Source organism: Dermacentor silvarum, chromosome 4 (assembly GCF_013339745.2).
Source record: "Dermacentor silvarum isolate Dsil-2018 chromosome 4, BIME_Dsil_1.4, whole genome shotgun sequence".
Taxonomy (NCBI): domain Eukaryota; kingdom Metazoa; phylum Arthropoda; class Arachnida; order Ixodida; family Ixodidae; genus Dermacentor; species Dermacentor silvarum.
The window spans coordinates 35,512,049-35,533,219 of NC_051157.2; the positions used below are offsets into that span (position 1 = coordinate 35,512,049).

General features: G+C 48.8%; 1 long non-coding RNA gene across 1 annotated transcript in view; it reads right to left on the minus strand.

Moving 5' to 3' along the window:
- The window catches only part of LOC125944678 (uncharacterized), a 118,825-nt gene extending 99,155 nt beyond the window's left edge, over positions 1–19,670 (minus strand). Inside the window, exon 1 of the long non-coding RNA XR_007466354.1 lies at positions 18,688–19,670. This is a non-coding gene — a long non-coding RNA (uncharacterized LOC125944678). The remainder of the gene's footprint in view (positions 1–18,687) is intronic.
- Between the last annotated feature and the right edge of the window lie 1,501 nt (positions 19,671–21,171).

Below are 21,171 nucleotides of genomic sequence, written 5' to 3' on the forward strand. Positions count from 1 at the left end.
GTGATTGTAAAGGAGAAACGAGACGCCTAATTCTGCAGCCCTTAAGCGAGCACGGCGCAGAACGCGCGTTTGTTCTCCGCCGTGCGTTCACTCCCCGTGAAAGACGCGCCCCTCGCGCCCTTTCACTCGCACATACAGCGTTCGGCGCGCGGCGACGATTTCATCTCCAAATGACGTCATACGGAACCTCACGGCGACGGCGACGCCGACGGCAGAAATCTGCTTTTGAGTGTCCATATAATTGCTATCGCAATAAAAACAAGCGCTTTAGGAGATGGCGGAGGAAAGAGTAGATGGCGGTACTTTTACTATATAGGGACTTTAGGCGCAGATCCGACCGAGCTGGCCGCAACGAAGGCGCGCGAGGGTTGGAGGGTGCCTACGCGAATGTGCAACAGCATCAATTGGCTCATTTTTTTTTTTAACACGAAAGTGTTTTATTCCGGGGTCCACCAAGACTTCACTGACGTATTTCCGTCACGGAAATACGTCATAGAACATAATACAAAGAAAGAAACCAGAAGAAAAAGTTCCACAAACATGCAAAATTTGGGAATCGAGCCCACGACCTCTCGGTCCGCGACGATAGATCGCCGAGCGTTTAACCCATTGCGCCACAAACGCATTCGCAGAGAGCTACACAGACGCGCCTTATATATCTAACACTCCTCCGTGTACCCGCGCTCTTGCTCGGGGCGGTGCCGCCGCCTATGAGCAGAAAAGAGAAGTACTGCATTATGACACTAAAGCCCGGGATACATGGAGCGAACTTTCTCGACGAACTTCACGCGTCAAGTAACGACGCGGCGACACGACGCAGGATGTTTGCTGTGTTGCAATACATGCGGCGAACGCCGCCGCGCGTTGGCCGCCGTGTTGGCGGCGGTCCCGGCCGCCCGCTTCGAACTGAATTTGGCGTTGTCCTTGTAGAATTCACTTAGTTGGAAGCAAATGACTGCGTAAACGGCTTTCGCTTAGTCTCAGGCCGCTTCGACGACAGAGTATTATGGATAACCTTGAGTAGTTTTCGAGATCGCTTCTCGTTTCGAACGCGTCTAAGCCTAGCGAAAGAAATATCCGATGCCAACGCCATCTATCGGGGAAGTCGGGAGATAGGCATGACGACAGCATGTGGCCTCTGAGATCAGAAGATTTCTGTTGAAGGTTGTTGTAGAGAGCTTGCACTGCTTGTCTGTTTCCTCGCAGATCAGCGGATATGGGATGTACAAATACAACGCGATTCCTGAGAGATCATACTAGGAACTACTCAATCGGTGCAGAGACATGCAGACACGGCAACACCAACGCGATTGCAGACGACGCGAAAAGGCGCGCGCGCGCGAAACACCAGCATGCATTGCGACCGGAACTAGTGCCTCCTGATTGGCTGTCGTCCACCGCTGCGCGCTAGACGCTTCCGGCGGCGGCGTTCGCCCGACGAAAATGTTTGGACAGGCAGATCGGCTGCGGACGGCAAATTTCTTGACGCCGGCCGTCGGACGTTCGCCGCCCGACGAAGTTCTTCGCTCGGACGCCGGTTATTCGCTCCATGTATTCCGGCCTTAACGCGCACCGACAGTGAACGCTTCGGTGGTCTCAGTACTACGACGCCTCGATGCCAGCATTCGAAGGGACGCTGGCATCAAGAAGCACTACCAACGCCACCTAGGTGGCGTTCACCGTACTCAGCACAGCGGAGCGTGGCCTCCGCAATTAGCTCTGAAAATGTTTCTGAAGTTGATCGCGGAGGCTGCAATTACGACGCGCTGTACGCGCTGATTTGACTCGGTGACGATTCAGTTACGTGCTTTGTCTTGCGCGTTGTATTAGTGTGTCAGTTACGTGCTTCGTCTTTCGCGTTGTGCTAGCGTGTGCAGCGTAGTGCAGCTTCCATATGCACGACGGTTGCTCATGGTCATCGACGTTGGTAGTCGTGATGGAGGAGACGTGCCACCAGGCGTCAGCGTGGGTGCATCAACGCCTAAGGGCGCTTTAGCCACAAAACACCAATAGACATTATATATCAATGTGCAATAAACATTACACTACTTCTGTGAAGACACGTTTCACTTTCGTGTTCTATACCGATTCCTATATAAGAGGGATCAACCACATTTTTTGAAGGAAAGCTTCCTTTGCGAAACCACCCGAACTTTCTTGGCCGTGGCAACAGCTGTTGTCCTTCCAGATAGGTTACACTCAGGTTAACATGCATATAACTAATCGGCTTGTGTATATAACAATTTGTACTTATCCTATAGTTGTTCCGGCGTCGGGCTCTGTTTTCGACGGTATTACGCAATGAAACAACAAACGGGCCTAAATATTCTCACTGCAGTAAAGAATTGGGAGCACGCTTAAGCTTCGCTTTTAAGAGTGGAACGCTATAGCATTCAAAGATCCCTGACTACTTCTCACGCTTGCCGACAACTGCAGCTTAAGCAACAGTAATGCTTACCGGCAAACACTGGCGGCGAACACTATGCACGAAGGCTAGCTTTTATTGCGATAGCAATTATATGGACACTCAAAAGCAGATTTCTGCCGTCGGCGTCGCCGTCGCCGTCGCCGTCGCCGTGAGGTTCCGTATGACGTCATTTGGAGATGAAATCGTCGCCGCGCGCCGCCGAACGCTGTATGTGCGAGTGAAAGGGCGCGAGGGACGCGCGCTTTCACGGGGAGTGAACGCACGGCGGAGAACAAACGCGCGTTCTGCGCCGTGCTCGCTTAAGGGCTGCAGAAGTAGGCGTCTCTTTTCTCCTTTACAATGACCATATATGTAGAGCGAACGCGCCTTCTTCAGACGCGCGAGAGTCCGTGGGGGAGGGGGAGGGAAGGGAGCCGACGTTTAGCTGCGGCACCAAGTGCCTATTTATATCAGAGGCTCCAGCAACAGTCACCAACGCCGCACGCATTTTGAGCTAACGCGGGCAAAACGCCGATGGCGTCGACAACAGTTCTGCGTGTTGTTGCTACCAAAGCCGCTCACCTTACTTCGTATGACATTGCTCTGTTGCTATCGCATTCATTGCTTCGCCCTTAGGGCGAAACTGTGACATTTTTGGTAGAAACGCGGCCTCTTGCGTGGGGCGATCCCGGAAATATTGCACAGCCGCGCCAAGCATAATTTTTAGCTTCCCGTTTCCGTTTTTGTTTCGTACTTTTAATATTTCAGTCTGAGAAGATTTAACATAAAAGGCATGCGCTGTGGATGTTTTGTTTCATGACATTTGTTTGTGGATTGTCATTCTCAAAATTTCGAGGAATAGCTTTGCCAAGAATGCAAGGCAAGGTATGAGCAACATTAATGATAAAATGGTGTGGCATACCTAAATATATTTGCAGGGCCTGCGTGGTTGGCGATGATTTTCTCAGCCTCGGGTGCCAATGCCGACGCCGGATTTTCTGCGACACGGCGCCCCTAACGCTATCGCGGTAATACGCCTGCAAGCGCGCAATTCCTTTATTATGTCAGAGCTTTCTGCGCCTTCTCCTCTGGTCGGTTACTCGTCGATTAAAATGGGCCGATCCTAGAGACAGTGTGGGTCACGTAGGTCACATGGTGGTGGTCTACGCGTGTGGCCGTCTTGCCCGGCCGGCACGTGCACACAGTATCGCTATGCGGAAAATCTCGGTGCAGAAGAGAGAACAGTTTAATTATCGCTTCTATAGAAAATAAGTAAACCTCGACACCACGCCACCTTGTTTCAGCATGCATTACTGACGAATATTTCTTCGGCAATCTGTCAGGCTTAAATTTACTTAGCATTCGGAGATATTAGTTTAAAGGATATGAAGGAAGATTAAGAAATGTTATTGTTGTGCGTTTATACTGCGGCTGCCCATGTTGCTAATTAAATATGCAGACGAGATCTGTTGAATAACCAAAGCAAGCTCGAGGGCTGTGCAAGTTTGTGTGTGTTAGCTGCGTCCTTACGTATCTGGCTTCATTGACGCTGGCTTTTCATCAGGGCCGGATCTACATAGGTCATTAACGTTACGTCTAGCGTTTGTATAAGGAAGAAGAAGAGTATTGAATGACCCTGGTAATGCCAACCCAAGTGAGAAAAAAAATATAGTACATAAGCGCTTACGTTCTGACACCGTGTATTGGTTGAATAAACTTCTCCTTAACTACCTCGGCATAGTAAGTTATCTGTAGTGCCCTGCGCGGCCAATTGTGGAATGATACGAAATCTTTGTTACTGTGAAAGAGAAACAGAGTTGCAGTTCATGTCGTTTTGGGGATTTACGTCTCGTAATGACCAAGCAATCTTCCCTCTGTATCTTTAATAATGAGGACCATGCTGACCACCTTACCTAAATCGGTGCTTTCCTTGCCTATACTCCAGGCCGTGTTTTCTGTTTGTCCGTCTGCTCTTTTACCAACTGAAGTGAGCCGATCCAGAACATGGTGCAATTAAATCCGGACCGATCCTGGAGACTTTGTAACCAAGGATGGTGACTTGCTGGATCGATCCTTACATTATTGCTAGATATGTGTCCTCGCAGGAGCTTTAATGTCGTTTGCAAGGCGAGCTCCAGGTATTACGATCCTGATAATTTTGATAATCCTGGTAACGTGTTCGCATTACAGTCGCTCAGGTGTAGCACGTGGAGTCCTTGCCTCCTACTCTGGATTTGGCGCCGATGTTTCGCTGGGTAGACGTGGCGAGGGGTTTCCCACACAGCTGTGGTGCGCTGAGGAAAAGCACGAAGAACATTCGCAGGACAAAGGATATTTACAAAGGACATCTCGTCGTACACACCAAGAGGGATGTGTTCGCGCTCGCGCGGTAGCGTGGTAGGAGTGATCGTATACGTTTCGTACTTTTGTGCACATTCACCTTCGCTCACAATACTTGCTTCACCACTCTTAATACTTCGCAGTAGCCTGCAAGTAATCGCTGCATCCCCGTCGCATACCATGAGACCTTGCGCGTGCGCGTAAGCCAAAGGCACAAATAAAACATTCGTTAGAAATAAAATGCTACTACTGCCCGGCTTCATGTTTCGTTTCATAGCACTTCTTTCAAACGATTCAAGAAAGCTTCGCTCAGAGTAGATTCCAACAAATGCGGTAGATCCGCCGTAATTTTTCCCAGCGACGCTGTTAGCGTCTAGTTAGTAGAGATTTTTCGGTCTGGGCTCGCCCAAAAGCAAATGGCAGCTGAAGGGCTTTTCTGTTTGAGTTTCCATATAACAGATTTATGTTTTCTCGGATATTTCAATGACAATCCGATGCTATCATATCTGCAGGTTGCGTGCCAGTCGTACTTTACTAATTTTCTGACGCATTCTGCTTTGAGAAATAGAACTAGTTGAATAACGCACTTGCGCTAGGCGGAAGGGTCTACAAGAATCAGGATGTATGCTACACTTCCGCACACGTGCGTGACGTACGTCGCTTGTGGTGGTGGGGGTGATTGTGTAACGTCGTCTAACTTCGGTTGTGCTTGTCTAGCGTCCGCACCAGCTTCACTGTCATCAACTTTCACAGCGTAGAATGGAGGCAGATTTTCTCTCTCTCTCTCTCTCTTTTTCGTAAAGTGGCGACTCGATAAGAAGTCTTCGAACCATAAAACTCTCACCACATCTTAATTACAACTAAAAATGTCGGCTTCAGGTAAGAACGAGACACAGAATTAAAGGAGATACACATGGAACGGAAAGCGATGAAGTTGAGCGCTATTCATGCCAGCCGCTATAAACCTTGAACCGCCTTTTCTTAATTTTGCAGTTCTTCACTGCCTTCAACATCCCATCAAAATGCATTAGTTTTGCTAGCCCAGAGAAGTGTGCGCATGATGGCTTAATCTATCAGTGTTACAAAACATGAGTCTGTGACCTCATACTCAAGATGATGGGGAGCTGAAGGCTTGCTGTCATAGGTTGGTTTTTGGCGGTGGCAAGACGGAGTCTAGCAGCACAAGGTAAAAGTAGAGAAAGAAAAAGAAGCTAATACGGTCAAAAGACAACATTAAAAAAAAACCTTGCAGCAGATCTAAATATAGCGAAGTTTTGCGTGGGTGCATAAAGAGTCTAAACACGAGAACACGCACGCACGCCAGCGCGGGCGCAGAAACTGTGCTGAGCCTTTTGTTAAGCGGTGTTGCTGAATACTAGCGAGTACGACGGGCGCCTTGAACGCATCATGGTTTCAGCGGCAGCTTGCGCATACGTTCGTAGCGCAATTCGAATCCATTCTATCTCCAAGAGGCGTTTACTTCCTGTTTACCGTGCAGGCTGCGGATGAGCCAAGATGAGCTTTCTGGTTCTTTTTTTCTTTCTTTCCCCCGCACGGTCGGCGCAGCGGTGATGATGATGATATGTGGCTGTTACTTTTGAAGCGGGTGGCTACAGATACTGTGGCCTAGCTGGAGAAAGAAAAAAAAGACAAGAAAAAAAAAGCCCAAACATGGATAACGGATTAAAATCAAACTGAGACATCCACCCAAATGTAGCAATTGCTACAATGGAAACCCAACCGGGTTCCTCGAAAGAAAGCCTCTCAGTTGAAGAAAAATTCGTCCTGGTCCGGGACTCGAACCCGGGATCACCGCCTTTCCGGGGCAGCCGCTCTACCATCTGAGCTAACCAGGCGGCTAGCAGATGGCAGGGCGAAGTCGAATTTGTCGACAACTCGAAGCAAAGGCAAGTGTATGACGTAATAGTTCAGCGGAAATCCGCTAGGTGGAGGTAAGTAATTAAAGGGAAACTGAGACATCCACCCAAATGTAGCAATTGCTACAATGGAAACCCAACCGGGTTCCTCGAAAGAAAGCCTCTCAGTTGAAGAAAAATTCGTCCTGGTCAGGGACTGGTCAGTTTCTTCAACTGAGAGGCTTTCTTTCGAGGAACCCGGTTGGGTTTCCATTGTAGCAATTGCTACATTTGGGTGGATGTCTCAGTTTCCCTTTAATTACTTATCTCCACCTAGCGGATTTCCGCTGAACTATTACGTCATGGATAACGGAGCACACACTGGTCATAGAGGGAGGGATATGGGACTATTCGCACTCAAGTGTCGCGCCTCAGTTCACCGTTGTCCTCTACCACATTTGGAGATGAGCTTTAGTGGTTGACACGGCAGTGACCTCGAAGTCAGTCTCTTCTGTTGAGAATCCGAGTGCCTGCGGTAGAGTGCATGGTGCCGTCGGTTGTGGATGTGGAGAGCGAGACAAGCACAATCCAGTATTATGTGCTCGGCCGTCTAAGTTATTTCTGCGCAACTGCGACAGATGGCGAGGCCATCTAGCGTTATCTGGTGGTTCCCGCAAGGAAGCCAAATGCGCGCGTGGCGCGCGTGCTCCGCCGTGATTGGTTGGCCTGTTCGGCAAAGGAACAGCCAGATCACAGCGCCCATGGTAACGGAACCCGGCGAGGTTCTCAAAGAAAAGGCTTGGCTTTTCAAAGAATGAGACAACCGTGTTAGACTTTGCACAAGTGCCTGGTCGTCTTGTAAGTCTATATTGCCACCGGTAGATTCTGAATAACGGGTACCGTACAATGAAGGAAATATGCAGATCTAACGCACATATGCACATCTAGCTACAAGAATTCTTAGCCAATAGGAAGGCTGAATGCTCCTCGAGATGTGCTCATCCGCGCCGTGTCGTCTGCTCAGCGTCTGCTTGCCATCCATTTACATGCTCCATGGTTGGTGGATTGACGCAAAAAAATGTTTTGACGCCATAACCATAAGCTACGTTTGCATGCATGTGACAGCAGGGCTTCGCTTTACCTGCACGCTTTCCCTGCAGTTACCTTGCAACCTCCTCAGCAAGTAATAAGGACGAACGTCCTCATAAATGTTCACCTGCGGCACAGCCTCTGCTCGGCGTCTATACTTGGCCTTTGCTCGCTACCGTCATCGAGTAAAATGCTAGAGCTGGGTAGTAAATTAATGATACAGTGAACAATTAGGCTTTTATAGCGTTCCGCATCGTCAACGCATCACCAATGCTAATGCTGTGGCGCCCATCTGCTAACTATAAATCAAACCAGTTTGACGGCTTGGCTCCGTGTCTGTAGTCCTAGCAGCGTGAAAACAAACAGCCGATCTCAATAATTACGACAGAGCATACCTAATGTTTTGACCTCAGCTTGAGATAAAACTTAGCGATGACGAATTGTGCCCCTTATTTCTTACTGACATGGCGGAGAGTCAATAAAAAGCGCGAATTCGGATCGAAGTGGGTGGTCGGCGCTGTATGGGTGCTGCCATATTTCTATAAGTGATCAAGGTTAGGGTGGCTATTACGGTCACCGGCGGTAACTGCCACAGTAATTATCCGTATACGAAGTACGTGCATGCGGAAATGCCATAATATGTCACGTATGGCTGTACCGTATGATGTAGCTAGCAAAAATAAAACTCTCTATATTGTAGCCAATAATCATCCAGTTACTCCCAGAACTATATACCACTGCGCAAGGATATGGCCTGTGTATGACTCATACCTTCGGCAGTGCTGACAACAGCTTGTGAGATGGAGTATAGGCAACAATGAGGGCAATGTTTAAAACCAAGCCTTTCTAAATTTTGAACTCGCGCGCGCCTCGGGGCAACAGCAAACAATTAATAAAATAATAAAAAAGGCCCTAGGGCCTTCACATTTTATATAAGACGGCTTCAATTGCTCCTGTAAAAATGTCTTTTTTTTTTAAAAAAGACATTTTTTTTGAAAAAGTGAAGCCGAGTTTAAGGGGATCAGTGTAAGCTTGGTCTTTGTATCCTGGCTTTCCAACGTTGTGTGCTGCAGTGAAGCCTACTCAAAGAAAAATGTGATATATGCGAACGGAGTCCGATAACGCTATAGCGTTCCACTCTTAAAGGCGAAGCTTAAGTTTTTCTTATTGACTTGAAATGTAGTGTTTGCTTCTTGCGTAATGCCCCCGTTGTGGGTATCTGTCATAGAAGGACAATCATCATGATCATAAAATCGCGGCGATCATCTCAAAGAGCAAGTTGGCGTTGGCGCGATATAAGTACACATACCATGGTGGATTACACATAGGCTCGGTGGCTCTAAGCCACTGAGAAAATAAAGTGTGATCGACGACTAATGGTTGGAGCACCGGGCAGCTGTGATGGGGGGGGGGGGGGGGGGGGGAGGTTCGATTCCAGCACCGAGCACGTTCTTGCAAGGCGGCGGTGGCGGCGGCGGCGGCAGCCAGCCAGCCAGCAGCCACGGTCAGGAAAGTCATGGAAGGTTAGCAGAAACAGCTTCGTTTTAACAGCAAAGCAACAAGTATGCCTTGAAGAGCTTTTTTTACTTTTTTTTTGTCCTGATGGGTTCCTTATAGCCCGCAAGGATAGTTCACGCCTTTTTCTTGCATTTCTACGACACACTCGTCTTCTGGACGTGTAACATACTCAGGTAACCGTGGCCGAGTGTGTTGGACAACAGGGTCGTCTGCCGGAGGTGTGCGTGGTTCTGTCGCTATCTCCGGACACCCGCTGGTTTATGAGACGGGTACAAGCCACCCACCGGCCAGGTGTCCGGCTTTCCAGGGGTGCACGGCTTGGGAGAGGTTCGTACAGACCGATATGCTTACGGTACCAAGACAAACGAAGCATCACATCTCAAAATCTCAAAACGATATCTGCCGGTCCCATGCCGGCAATTGCCCATCAGATGGATGTCCTTCCCAAACGTTGAAGTCCCGTAATGGCCGCTCACCTGGGCGGGAGTGCGGTTGTGCCTATTTTTCTAGCAAGTACATGATGGTAGCTCCCGTCTACCTCCTAAAGCCGCGGCGGATGCCCTACTAAAAAGCCATTTGTGGTTGGACAAGGGGCGCCCCCGAGACCTCGCAGACTCTACAGGATGACCTTTCGAGATGAGAAAACCCCGCAAGTAGTCGAGCACCAAGCCGAAGGACATCTCTACTCATTTTAAAGACCCGTGGCCTCCCGGCGGTGCCGGGATTCATACTCAGTATCTCCCGCATGCCAGGCGGATTCTTTACCTCTAGGCTACCAGAGTGCCTCGGCAAAACAGCGTTGGAAGGCGCAGCCCACAGCTGAATTGTCACAGCTTTGTAAAAAGCTGTAGAGTAAGCAGCGAATCGAAACGGTCGGAATCCTTGAAAAGTGCAGTAGTAGAAAGTATAAAAGACATGAAAAAGATGACAGTTTTGTTCACTGTCACGCGGGAAACACCGACACGCCGAAGAAATGTCTTAAGCTTCCCAACGTCCTTGTGCCCCCGTAGATGTATCCGGTCTTTCCCCTCACGAGGTAGTAAATGTTCACCGCAGAAAAAAATTTGGGATCGGGACACGCTGCCACTTCGTTTTTCGTGCTCGTACCGAAGGCAGGAAATTATTTCGGCAATTTCAGATGTCGTACATCGCAAGAAGAAAACTTGTCCCGCCCCACCCTCGTCCCCCCATTTGCTTTAGGAACCATCTTCGGGATCCTTTATTGTTCGTGCTCCTAACAGCTTTTACCACGGAAGGGAAAGCCGAGCGAAGAAAGAAACGTCCCTCGCATCGCGTCCTGCCTCATAAAAGCACGAAGAAATCGTTGTTACTAATTTCGTCTCTACGGGGGTATCTCTTCGCTAGTTCGAGACAGGGAGAAAGAGAGGTTCGCTATAGCGGGAAGAGGAAAAGGGGGGGGGGGGGATGGATACGCGAGAGGTGCTGCTTCAAAGCGCTGCTGGTCTAGCGAGCGTGTGACAGCACCCCTAAGGATAGCCGCGACCGACACTGGAATAACAATCAGCTGCAGCAGCCTCGCCGCCGCCGCCGCGTACAGCGGAGAAAGAAGCAGCGGACGCCGGAGGTTCGCGCGGCGCTCGTCTTTCCGTCTTCATTTGGGGGCGGGCAGCCTCCTCAGCCGAGGCCGTTATTGAGAACGACCGGGTCGTACATCAGCTGAGCCCTCGGCGCGTCGCGCTCGCCATAGCTCTTCATTTTGAGCCGCTGCAGGTCCGAGCGCGCGCGCGCGCACTGCCGACCGGGCCCTGAGACAACAGCGGAGGAACGCGGCCAGCTCGCTTCTCTCGTTGCGTGCGACCGGCGGGCCCCGTATATACGAACCTAAACTAAAATGAAAAAACGAAACGCTTTTCGATGTTCCTCTTGCTCTCCACGCTTGCATTCGACGTTTCTTCGCCAGACGACGTGGACGGGAGGGGCAGAGTTGGAGATTCTTCAAACTGAATTAAAACGGGGACGTGCGAAGACGAAAAAAAAAAAAAAAATTGCGCCGACCATCGCTCTTCTTGAAAGTTGAAGCCGCGCGCCGCCGCTTCGTCGCAGGGTTAAAAAGAGAGAGAAACCTTCGCGCCGTGAAAGCAGATATGGGACGAGAAAGAGGACTCGGTCGGGCTGCGCGAGCGGAAAGGGCGAGTGTCGTGCAATCCATTAGACAGATGATAGCGCACGCAGTGCACTTTTGAAGAGTGGAACGGCTGCCCGAGAGAGTGCGCGTCGCGAGGGCTTCGCAACCGACATGTCCCGTATTCAAAAGCGCGCCCTCGAGGCTCCATACAAAGCGGAGTTGAATGGCTGGGGGGGCACCGTCTGCGTGGCTTTTAGTTTGCCAGCTGGTGTCTTGAATTTCACCGCCCTCAACATGAAACCACGTTGCATGCGCGCTTCGTGATGGAAACTCGTTCTTCTTCATCCGGTTAAAATAATGGGAGAAGAAAAAAGATGTGAGAGGGTGGCTGCTTTATGATAATCCGTTTCTTTCTTTCGTTTTAGAACGAGCCTACGAATTGGCCTGAAAATCTGCTATTCCGGCGAAGGATGGGAACGTAGTCAAAATAATATATATACACTGCGAAAAAGAAAAAAAGGCTGTTGCTCAGACTTGTCGGATACGCGAAACCACATCCATATTAGGAGATGATATTCTAAAACTGCATCCTATACGTTCCTGCGGTGCTATTTTTGTATTTATTTGTTATTCCTTTATGCAAAATGTATTGCAGGTATTACTGGATTGTTAGGGATATTTGCAAACTCTCATTTTCTTTAGACTCCGTTCTCTCCTATAGATAAATGTCTGACAACTTCTACACAAGCTTAAAAGGTCATTCTATACATAATCAGGGCTGAGGTCCCGCGTTGTGCGACAAATGTAAATCAAATGCACCCCAGAGTGTTCACATGTTTCAGCAGGGGAAAAGATAGCGCCTTATTGCGTGGAAACTAGCGATGTAGCAACGTTTGCCCAAGTGTTTAGACCAGGAAAAATAACGGTGATAGTTCGGCTATGTCCGTGTCACGCCGTGCTACTTTAGGCTAGAGCACACAGTCAACAGAAACCACTAATGGCTCTAAACCACTAAGTATGTGCAGCGATTTTGTTAATGTGAAGCATTTCTTGCCTAATTCCGCGCATTTTACGAGAGACGCTGCTGAGTGAGGTCTGGTACGCCAGTGCATAGGTACTCTATCACTTTATCATGCGCCTGCGTGATAAATGTGCTTAGTTTTCTTTTTTGACAGAGCGAGATAGAAAAAGAGCCTTATCATGCAGTATGAAGGCACGCCGACCTATACGTCAAGTGATCTGTCCTTCAAACGACGCCATCGGTCTCCATCGTTAGTCATGAAAAGGTGATATCATTTATGCTTCTCATGTCCCGACCAGTTCCGAAATTATAACTCATCCCTCTGCCTGATTTTGTTTCCTTGTCCCCCCTATTTTGTTCTCGCTATTTAAAATATTTCGCCTCCATTGAAATGCGGCGGCCGCATTTCGATGGAGTGGCGAAATGCAAGATGCCCGTGCGCTTGCGTTGTAGTGCACGTTAAAAAACTCCAGGTGGTCAAAATTAGTCCGGAGCGTTTCACTACGGCGTTCCACTACGGCAGTACGGCAATAAAGAACTGGTTTTGGTGCGTAATACCCCAGAAAGAAGATTTTGTTCTCGCTGTCATGTACCACACACGCAAACACATGCAAACACACACACACACACACACACACACACACACACACACACACACACACACACACACACACACACACACACACACACACACACACACACACACACACACACACACACTACAGACATGCTAAGGAAAGCATGGCCTAAATGAAACGTTTCTACACCGGACAAATAATTAAATGGGAGTTAAATCTCTCATGGATATTCCATAATCACAGCTGGGGCCATGAACCCGCCGCGGTGGCTCAGTCAGCTAAGGCGTTGCGCTGCTGAGCACGATATCGCGGGATCGAATCCCGTCCGCGGCGGCCGCATTTCGATGGAGGCAAAATGCAAAAACGCCCGTGTGCTTGCGTATAGTAGTGCACGTTAAAGAACCCCAGGTGTTCAAAATTAATCCGGAGCCCTCCACTACGGCGTGCCTCATAATAAGAACTGATTTTGGCACGTAAAACCCCAGAAAGAAGAAGAAGCTGGGACCATGAGTAGCACTGGCTTACATTCCTAGGACTTGGTTACAAATTGCGTAAATGCCAATGCAGTGCACAGCCGTCACGGGTAGCTCAATTTGCAGGGCATCGCCTGCGTCATGCGGAGGTCATAAGTTCGAGCTTCCACCGGCGCGGCAAATTGCATTTGTATCGACTTTACTTTCCCTTAACCTTATATAAACCGCACACACACACAACAAAAGAAGAAAAGAACATTGATGAATGTTGCAAGTGACACGCCAAAGCTATCAATCCAGAACCCGTTTACAGTATAACCGGTGCTGTGGTAGGACTTTGAAAAATGTCAGATTTCGCCATGTGGTCTAAATGCCACCATGCTTAAGTTTTGAGCCAATCAGCGAAAGCGGCAGCCGTTGCGTCAGCCAACCAGAGCCGACAAGATGACGAACTTGACAATATGGCTGAATGTGGCAGCGCAAAGAAGAGCAACCCTGGTCACCCGGGATTTTATTGGTGTAAAAGGCACAAAACGATATGAGGAAACGACAGGAAAGAGCGTCTTTCGCGTCCAGTCATTTCGTTATATCGTTTCACTTCTTTTACAGCATAGCAAGTGCGAACTAACTAGCTCAGAAAAAAAAGTAGGGATACGTCACTCGGAAATGACAATCTAGGAGGAAGGAATGTTGAGAATGCAGGCTTCAAAGATGCGAGAACCTCCGCCCACCAGCAACCGCACGACGTCAGCTTCCTCAAACGGGCAGACACTTCAATAGAAGGACGCCGCGTAGGGAAGTAAGCAAACACGGCTGAGGGGTTAGGCTTTTACTGCCTGCGGCTCAGGCGTCCGGCAGCCACACAGCCGGCCACTGTTTGTGCTCGCGCGTACTAAGCCACGGTGCCCGTTGAACGGCCGACTCCGGATCCCAACCCTTTGCGGTTGCGGCGCAAACGGGCTGTGCTCGATGCCGGCCGCGCAGGGCTGAGATGTTTTGAGGACCGCGCTGTCCGAGGGGAGTGGGCCGCTCGCGCAGCCGTTATCGCGAAGCCAAGAACAAGGGCACCCGAAAGCGCGGGGCATGTTTTGCCTCGGCAGACACTGTTGGAAGAGGGTAACGTGAATTATTCATGAGCCAATATAATCTGGGAGGTTTCGGCGGCGACGGAGCAGCTCGAGTTTACCGTACTCGGGGAACCCTTTTTTTTTTTTTTTTGGTCCTCCTCGCACGGCAGCGAGCGCCCCTCTCCCTTTCTTCCGACTCTGCGTTCGTTCTCTGACCCGAAACCTCGGCGCTCTGCTTGAAGAGGAATCGGGTTTCTCTCGAATCAGCATGCCTGCAAGTCTCTCTTCTATATCGCTCCACAAAAAGGCGGGCGTGCCGAGCGGGCGGTGTGCAATTGATTGCGGGGCATCCATTCCAAGCGACAAACAGACCGCAGTGCCTTCGCGTCGAAGAACGTTCCTTTCCCGTGTCGTCAATATTGAACAGCGACAGTCTGAATGCCGGGCGCAGAGACGGCGCCTAATCGCTTAATGACGAAGGCCCCGTGAAGCGAACATGACGTTGGAACAAAACGTTTCCTGTAATATGGTTGCCTCGTGATACCGTAGCGTTGCTGCTGGCTGAAGCAGAGATCTGAAAATGTCTTGGTTTCCAGCAGTGAGCCTGTGTTCGAGGATTACTCGCGAGGAAAACAAACAATCAGCAAGTATAGAGTAAACACAGCAGACACCGAAGGACGGCGGTTTTAACTCGTTGATTCATAAAGTATCAGGGAACGATATCGAGGGCAGGGATAACGTATCGATTCAGTTTCATGCGGTTTGTTGTTATTTGAATAATAGCTGAAGGGCAAACGGGAAGATAGTCTATCTATATGGTACATTTAACGACAGGACGCCATTCCTTTCCCCATATAACCCCCACGCTCAAACCAAGTAGCCTAGATACAAGCATGTAAATGTAAACAAAAAGATATGCAGATCCAAAGCACATCTTTGAATCTATGGGAAGCGTAGTTCTAGCGAAGCGGTATATTTCGAATCCAGTACAACAAACGGCGATGATGCGTACAGTTCTGTTGACTTTCATCTTATTCAGCGTGCAATCTCATGCAATGTTCATGTTTACCCACCAGAAAGCTCATAAGTAGGGACCGGATTTTAGGCAAATGCCTTTTTTTTTCCTTGCGCTCCTATCGCCCCATTTTGCTATATGAGCATGAATTAGAGGTTAAGAAGGGCTTTTATAGTGTTTTTATAGCGCCTATAAATCCCTATTTTGGTGTTTGTGCCTAAATGCCTATAAATGCCTATTTTCAATATCGGCGCCTATATGAACACTATTTAGCCTCAAGTTTCGCTTTCGAGTGCAGTTAGAGAGCGTTATTCATGTTACCGGGCAACATTGACTATTCGGAACTCTTTGGTATTCAACCTAGTCGTCTAGTTCAACCAACTCTCGGAAAACAACCGCTAGCAGCAGTGAAATGGGACGCACCGCGGTTGGAAAATGCGAAACCTCCGAGAGCCATCAGGGGAAAGGAGAGTGAAGAGCAAAAGAATAAAAAAAAATTTGATGTGCACGCGGCTGTTGTTTTGTTTGTAATTTACTTTTTAAGGTGTTCTCTGCCCGTCGAGCGTTCCTTCTCAGCGTACAAGGTGATTGTCAGTGACAAGAGGAGCAATTTTGAATCCAAAAATCTGGAGATGGTAGTTGCTAATTGTTTCCACAATCTTCACAGTGATTCTTAGACTACGTTCCGCGTGCTGAAGTCTCCAAACTACATTTCTTCAAACATGTGCACTTCAAATGGGTGGAAGTGTATTTGGCAGCGTTGGGACGGTTTGCCTCTACAATTCCGATAATGTCATTGTATATGAGAAAATTGCCAGAGTTGTACCTTACAGTCCTCAAGTAAGAACATGTTAATTTCTTAATAAATTGTAGCCTCTCTTGCATTTATTATTTGTCTGATTTTGTTGCGCCTTAATTTATTTGCGTCAGGCAGACAAAGTAGCGCTTTTTTTAATCTGTATTCCCAGCTTTCAAGTATTTTTTTTTCATGCTTGTTTCACTTTATGCAACGCTCGAGTACATTAGCCATTGAACATGAATATGAGCAGTGTGCTTGTTGAATTACGCCAAATGATCGTCATTAGTCCAGCAGTTTTATGGGACAATCGCACGGCTATGTTCAACTGTTGGCGCCTTTGTGCCACCATAAACAAGAACATTTCTTGTTTTCCTGTCGTAGATACAGGTCGCGCTTGTCCTCGTTTGAAATCATTTGCATTTATGTAAAAATTCATTGTGCCTATATTTACGACGTTGGAGGCATAAAACGTTGCTTTGCCTGCCTATTTTAGGCGCCTAAAACACGCTTTTTTAATGCCTAAAGATATCCGGCCTCTACTCATAAGTTTAATCTAAGGCAGTTTTATGTTAATGCCTTACAAGGCTCACAAGCTGTGCCGAAATGCAAACACCAGGGCCGCGATTTTGTAGCGAGGCATTACGACTTATTCTGCTCTAGTCTTACCATCCACCGCTCACGGCCGGCTGATCCCGTTGATAACGCGAGCGGACCGTCGCTCCGACCACTGACAAAGCGCGATAAGCGCGAAAAGGCATTATTACCATAAAGGCATCGCTACAAAATACCGGCCCAGATACGGCTTACGCACACCGTGAGACGAAGGCGATGTGTGACGCTTGTCGATGGAACAAGAACGATGACAGGTGCATGCACACATAACCACGACACATATAGCTACATTTAGGGATTATGTACCTCTTGTATCACAGTGGTGCACACCCATTCTGGAGGATAGGTCAAATTGGGCACACACCCTGCGTCACATACTGAATGGCTAAATCAAAGAAAATCAAGAGACCGTTGAATACAATACTCTGTTCCATCAGGCGGTCGGTGTTCTTTAGATATACCTACAAGCCGGCATTCTATGTTGTTTTATGCAGGAATGTTCCTTCTTTAACTTATTATTATGACGCAGAACCGAGGTGCGCTTACTGGCCCTACTTTGTCGGTCAGTGTACAGGGGTCATGTAACTCCGTTTGTTGCTACTTTCATTTGGCGCTCGTACAATCTTCGTAAAATACACACAGGCTGTCCCAGCTATCATGCATCGAGCTTTAATTAAGGACAGATCACTCTACGCGAATAAGACCAAGTGCATGTTATTCAGACTCCAGTTGAAAAACCGCCAGTATTTTTTTATTCTCTGGCATCCAGTTAGTTGATATAAAATTATTATATAACTTTTTCTATGCTGTTCAAACCGTCAAGATGTAAATTAGAAAGTCCTAGGTAATGGTATAACGGACTTCATAGAGAGATGTTTCCAGCAAGGTACACATCTTGTGTTCATCCGGCGAAGAGAGAAAACCCGCGAAATATGACAAACACGCGTGTTATGTGACGACGCGCCCGCGCGCTCGGGATAGCAGCACCATCAAACAGATTCTAAAGGAAAGCAAGCTGTTAATCTGTTACCGGGTCGAACGGCGTCGATGTTCATACCACTGCAAGTTCCTTCTTGCGCTTCTTCATCAGTGATTCCAGCTGCATCCCGCCTATGTTGCCACCAGGATCGACCAGTCGCGAACGGTGGGTGACAAGATAGGAATACCGTCGGGGGGAATTGGTCATTTTATTATACTAGCCGTGATCGCTTCAGTTCCCGGCTGTAAATCGTGAAATCCCCAGAAGAATAATTCATTAGCATACACATGCTTGCTTTGACGAGTGAAAGTCCCATACGATTGGTAGCCCAATTTAAAAAATTTCCGGCGTGAATCCGTCCCGTCGCTGCCATTTCGTCATGACGGTGCACCGATGACAGATAAGCACCATTCTAGTCGCCTTATTTGACTTCAGAAAACGGGCGGAGGTCTTCATAAACTTCTGCAAGATAGTGCGGTATCAATATAATTTGCGAGTATACAGTTCGCATATACCGTTATGTCAGTCTTTCTCTTTAATGAATTACGAAAATTCGAGCCATGATGCCTGTAACAGAAAGAGCTTATGCCGGAAAAGGAGGCGTATTATGCGCGTTTATTCAAAATACATTTTTTAATTCTTATAATAACTTTCTCATCTTGTATGACGCGTACTCCCACGTATGTATTTCGTCCAGGAGACTGACTGGAGGACGCGATAGTCCGTATACGAATCGTATAGTGTGACAATAGCGAGGCGCGGAGTGTACGTATGGAATGACCAACTTATTCTCCACGTTTCATCAGAGTGCAAAATAAAGTTTAATAAAGAATCCAAGAGCTCTTACCTGTTTGCGGAATCATCGACGTTTGCGCAGTCAAAAATCTTTCACGTTGGGGTCTGCAGTTCCTTCACCACTTTTACGATTTCAGAGCAGGCCAAGCGCAGATGAAAGCAGCCCAGCTTTGAAGGTGCTGTGAGTCTTAAAGCTCACTTATACCATATGCACATACTCTATCAACGCTCTCGGCGCCGGCTTCTGGAGAATGGGAACCAGACACTTCTGATTCTACATCTGACAACTCGCAGGGCTACCATTACACATTCTTTTTGGTGGCACATGATGCGTCACGTAAGTCAGTAAACTGTTGTCAGTGTCCAGGCGCAACACGCTCTATCACTGCGTCACGTTGCGGCTATGGCGATGAACGCATCGGGTGCTCAGGCTGCTCCTCGGCGTTTGTTGTGAGCAAGATCCTTATCGAAGGCACACATTTCTAATTATTTGTGACAGCTTATGCCATGCATCTGCCACCCATGCCGGAGTGCAAGGAACACACCGTCCCCATAGCCGTCGTGTCGCCGTCGTCTTGTCGTTATAGTCACACGTAGCGTCGCGTCACACACGCAGTTGCTCATCAGAGGCGTACATATTGTCATCTGGTAACACTTTGCGCAACACCAAAGGAGGCTAGACAGCCAGCTACCCGCATAATGCTTCGCATAATTTTTGTACTCGTTTAGTCGGGAAAAACTAATGAAGATGGCCAGGCGCACCGTTTCCTTGACGTGTCGTCGTGTCCTCGGCTCCATGCTCTTCAGAGCAGGCGGCACAGGCGTGGACAGATACCTTGCAGACTGACACTGTCGGCACGTTGGATTCTTTTATCGGCTGACGCGACCCATATCCCCTCTGCCTGCACTGCAGGTACAGTGAAGTAAAATATGAAATCGTAAATATGAAGTAAAATATGAGAACGACTACAGGCATCGCACAAACATACTATCCTTGCTGACAGCAGCCATGCTATATCGTGAAGGGCACGCTGCGCATTCGCGAACCACCAAGCATCGCTTATCTTGAGGTAAGAGTTGGCAGGGTCTCCAAAGCTACAACTGCGCATGCCCTGCAAAACTCGACGTGGTCGCGGAAGCTCAAGCATCTTGCACACAGCGTTGCCGTGGTTCGGGAAAGGTATCGCTTATCAAGATCACGCAAGTCATGCAGCGGGTGGCGTGCGTTTCTTGTCGCTCGAATGCGTCGTCTCATATCTGTCGAAGACGAAAGCGGCGTGCGCGGGTGGCACTTGGAAGATGAACGGTTGAACCCTTCGTAGCACCATGTGGGCCAGTCCACGGCGATTACATATACCAGGATTTGGGCGCTACTAAACACGCGGATATAGTCCGGTGTTGCCAGCGTGCCAGGCGGCGCCCGGCGAAGTCCGATACGTCACACCGGTGACGCCTGAATCACCGAAAATTGGGCCCTGTATGTTTCAGCGCGTTGCACGTGGCTCGCAGCAGCGCGGCGATGAGCTGTTGCCGCAGTGCATGAGCACACGTGCACGGCGAGCGAGCGCTTAATTGTTTGGCAAAGGCGCAAACACGGCGCAATCTCTTCATTGCACCCGGACTGTAGGCCGGCCAGCCAAGCTACGCGTGATGTACTCTGTCTAGTGGCTCTGGCGCGAGATAGAAGATGTTCTATTCCCGCGCTGGCCGCGCAAAGCGCGCCGAATGCCGCCAGTCACGCTGGCTGCGCGTTACCGCTAGACTGTAGAGCGAACGCTTTGCGCAGGCGCAGTGTAACAAGCACGCGTCTGGAATTATGTTCCGGGTCTGTTTGATGTCACTCAGCCTTAGGTCATACTCAATCAGGCGCTGGAGGGCGCCCGAGTTACATCGCGTCTAATTGCGTCTCCGTGCTTTCATGAATTTGTGGCAGAAGCTGGACAAAACTTTTCTGTCGACGCAGCACTAACGGCCGGATATACTTCCCCGCGATGGCCTCCCCAGGGCCGATGAGCACGAAAACGCTTTTTGTGTGTGTGTTTTGTGTGTGCCATGGAGGATGCATTCGACTCTGCAAATCAATGATGTTCGACTGTAGGTGAAGCCGGAGAGAGCGGATGTGTAGAAAGAATGCGCTGAATTACAACCGGCAACCTGAACCACGTGAGTAGGCTGATTGTTCATCACGTAATTAGGTTTGCGGACTATAAGTGCCAGCGATGGAGGGGAAAAAAGGTGGCGCGATTATAGCTTGACTACCATCGTTACCCGATAGACTATAGACAGAAACGTTGAATGGGATATAAGGGACTTCCTGTCTAAAAGCTCCGTACTGTAGGCGATGATGGACGCCATAGTGAAGGGTTCCGATATAGTTTTGCCTATTCCGTTCTTAACATGCAGTACCTAAGGCAGATTGCACGAGGGCGTCTGCATTATGCTCCATCGGAATGCGGCCTTGTGCTTACCCGCAGTACCCCATCCCGGCTGAATCATTGTGGAATAACAGGTAGAAACAGGATAATGGAGCACCCAA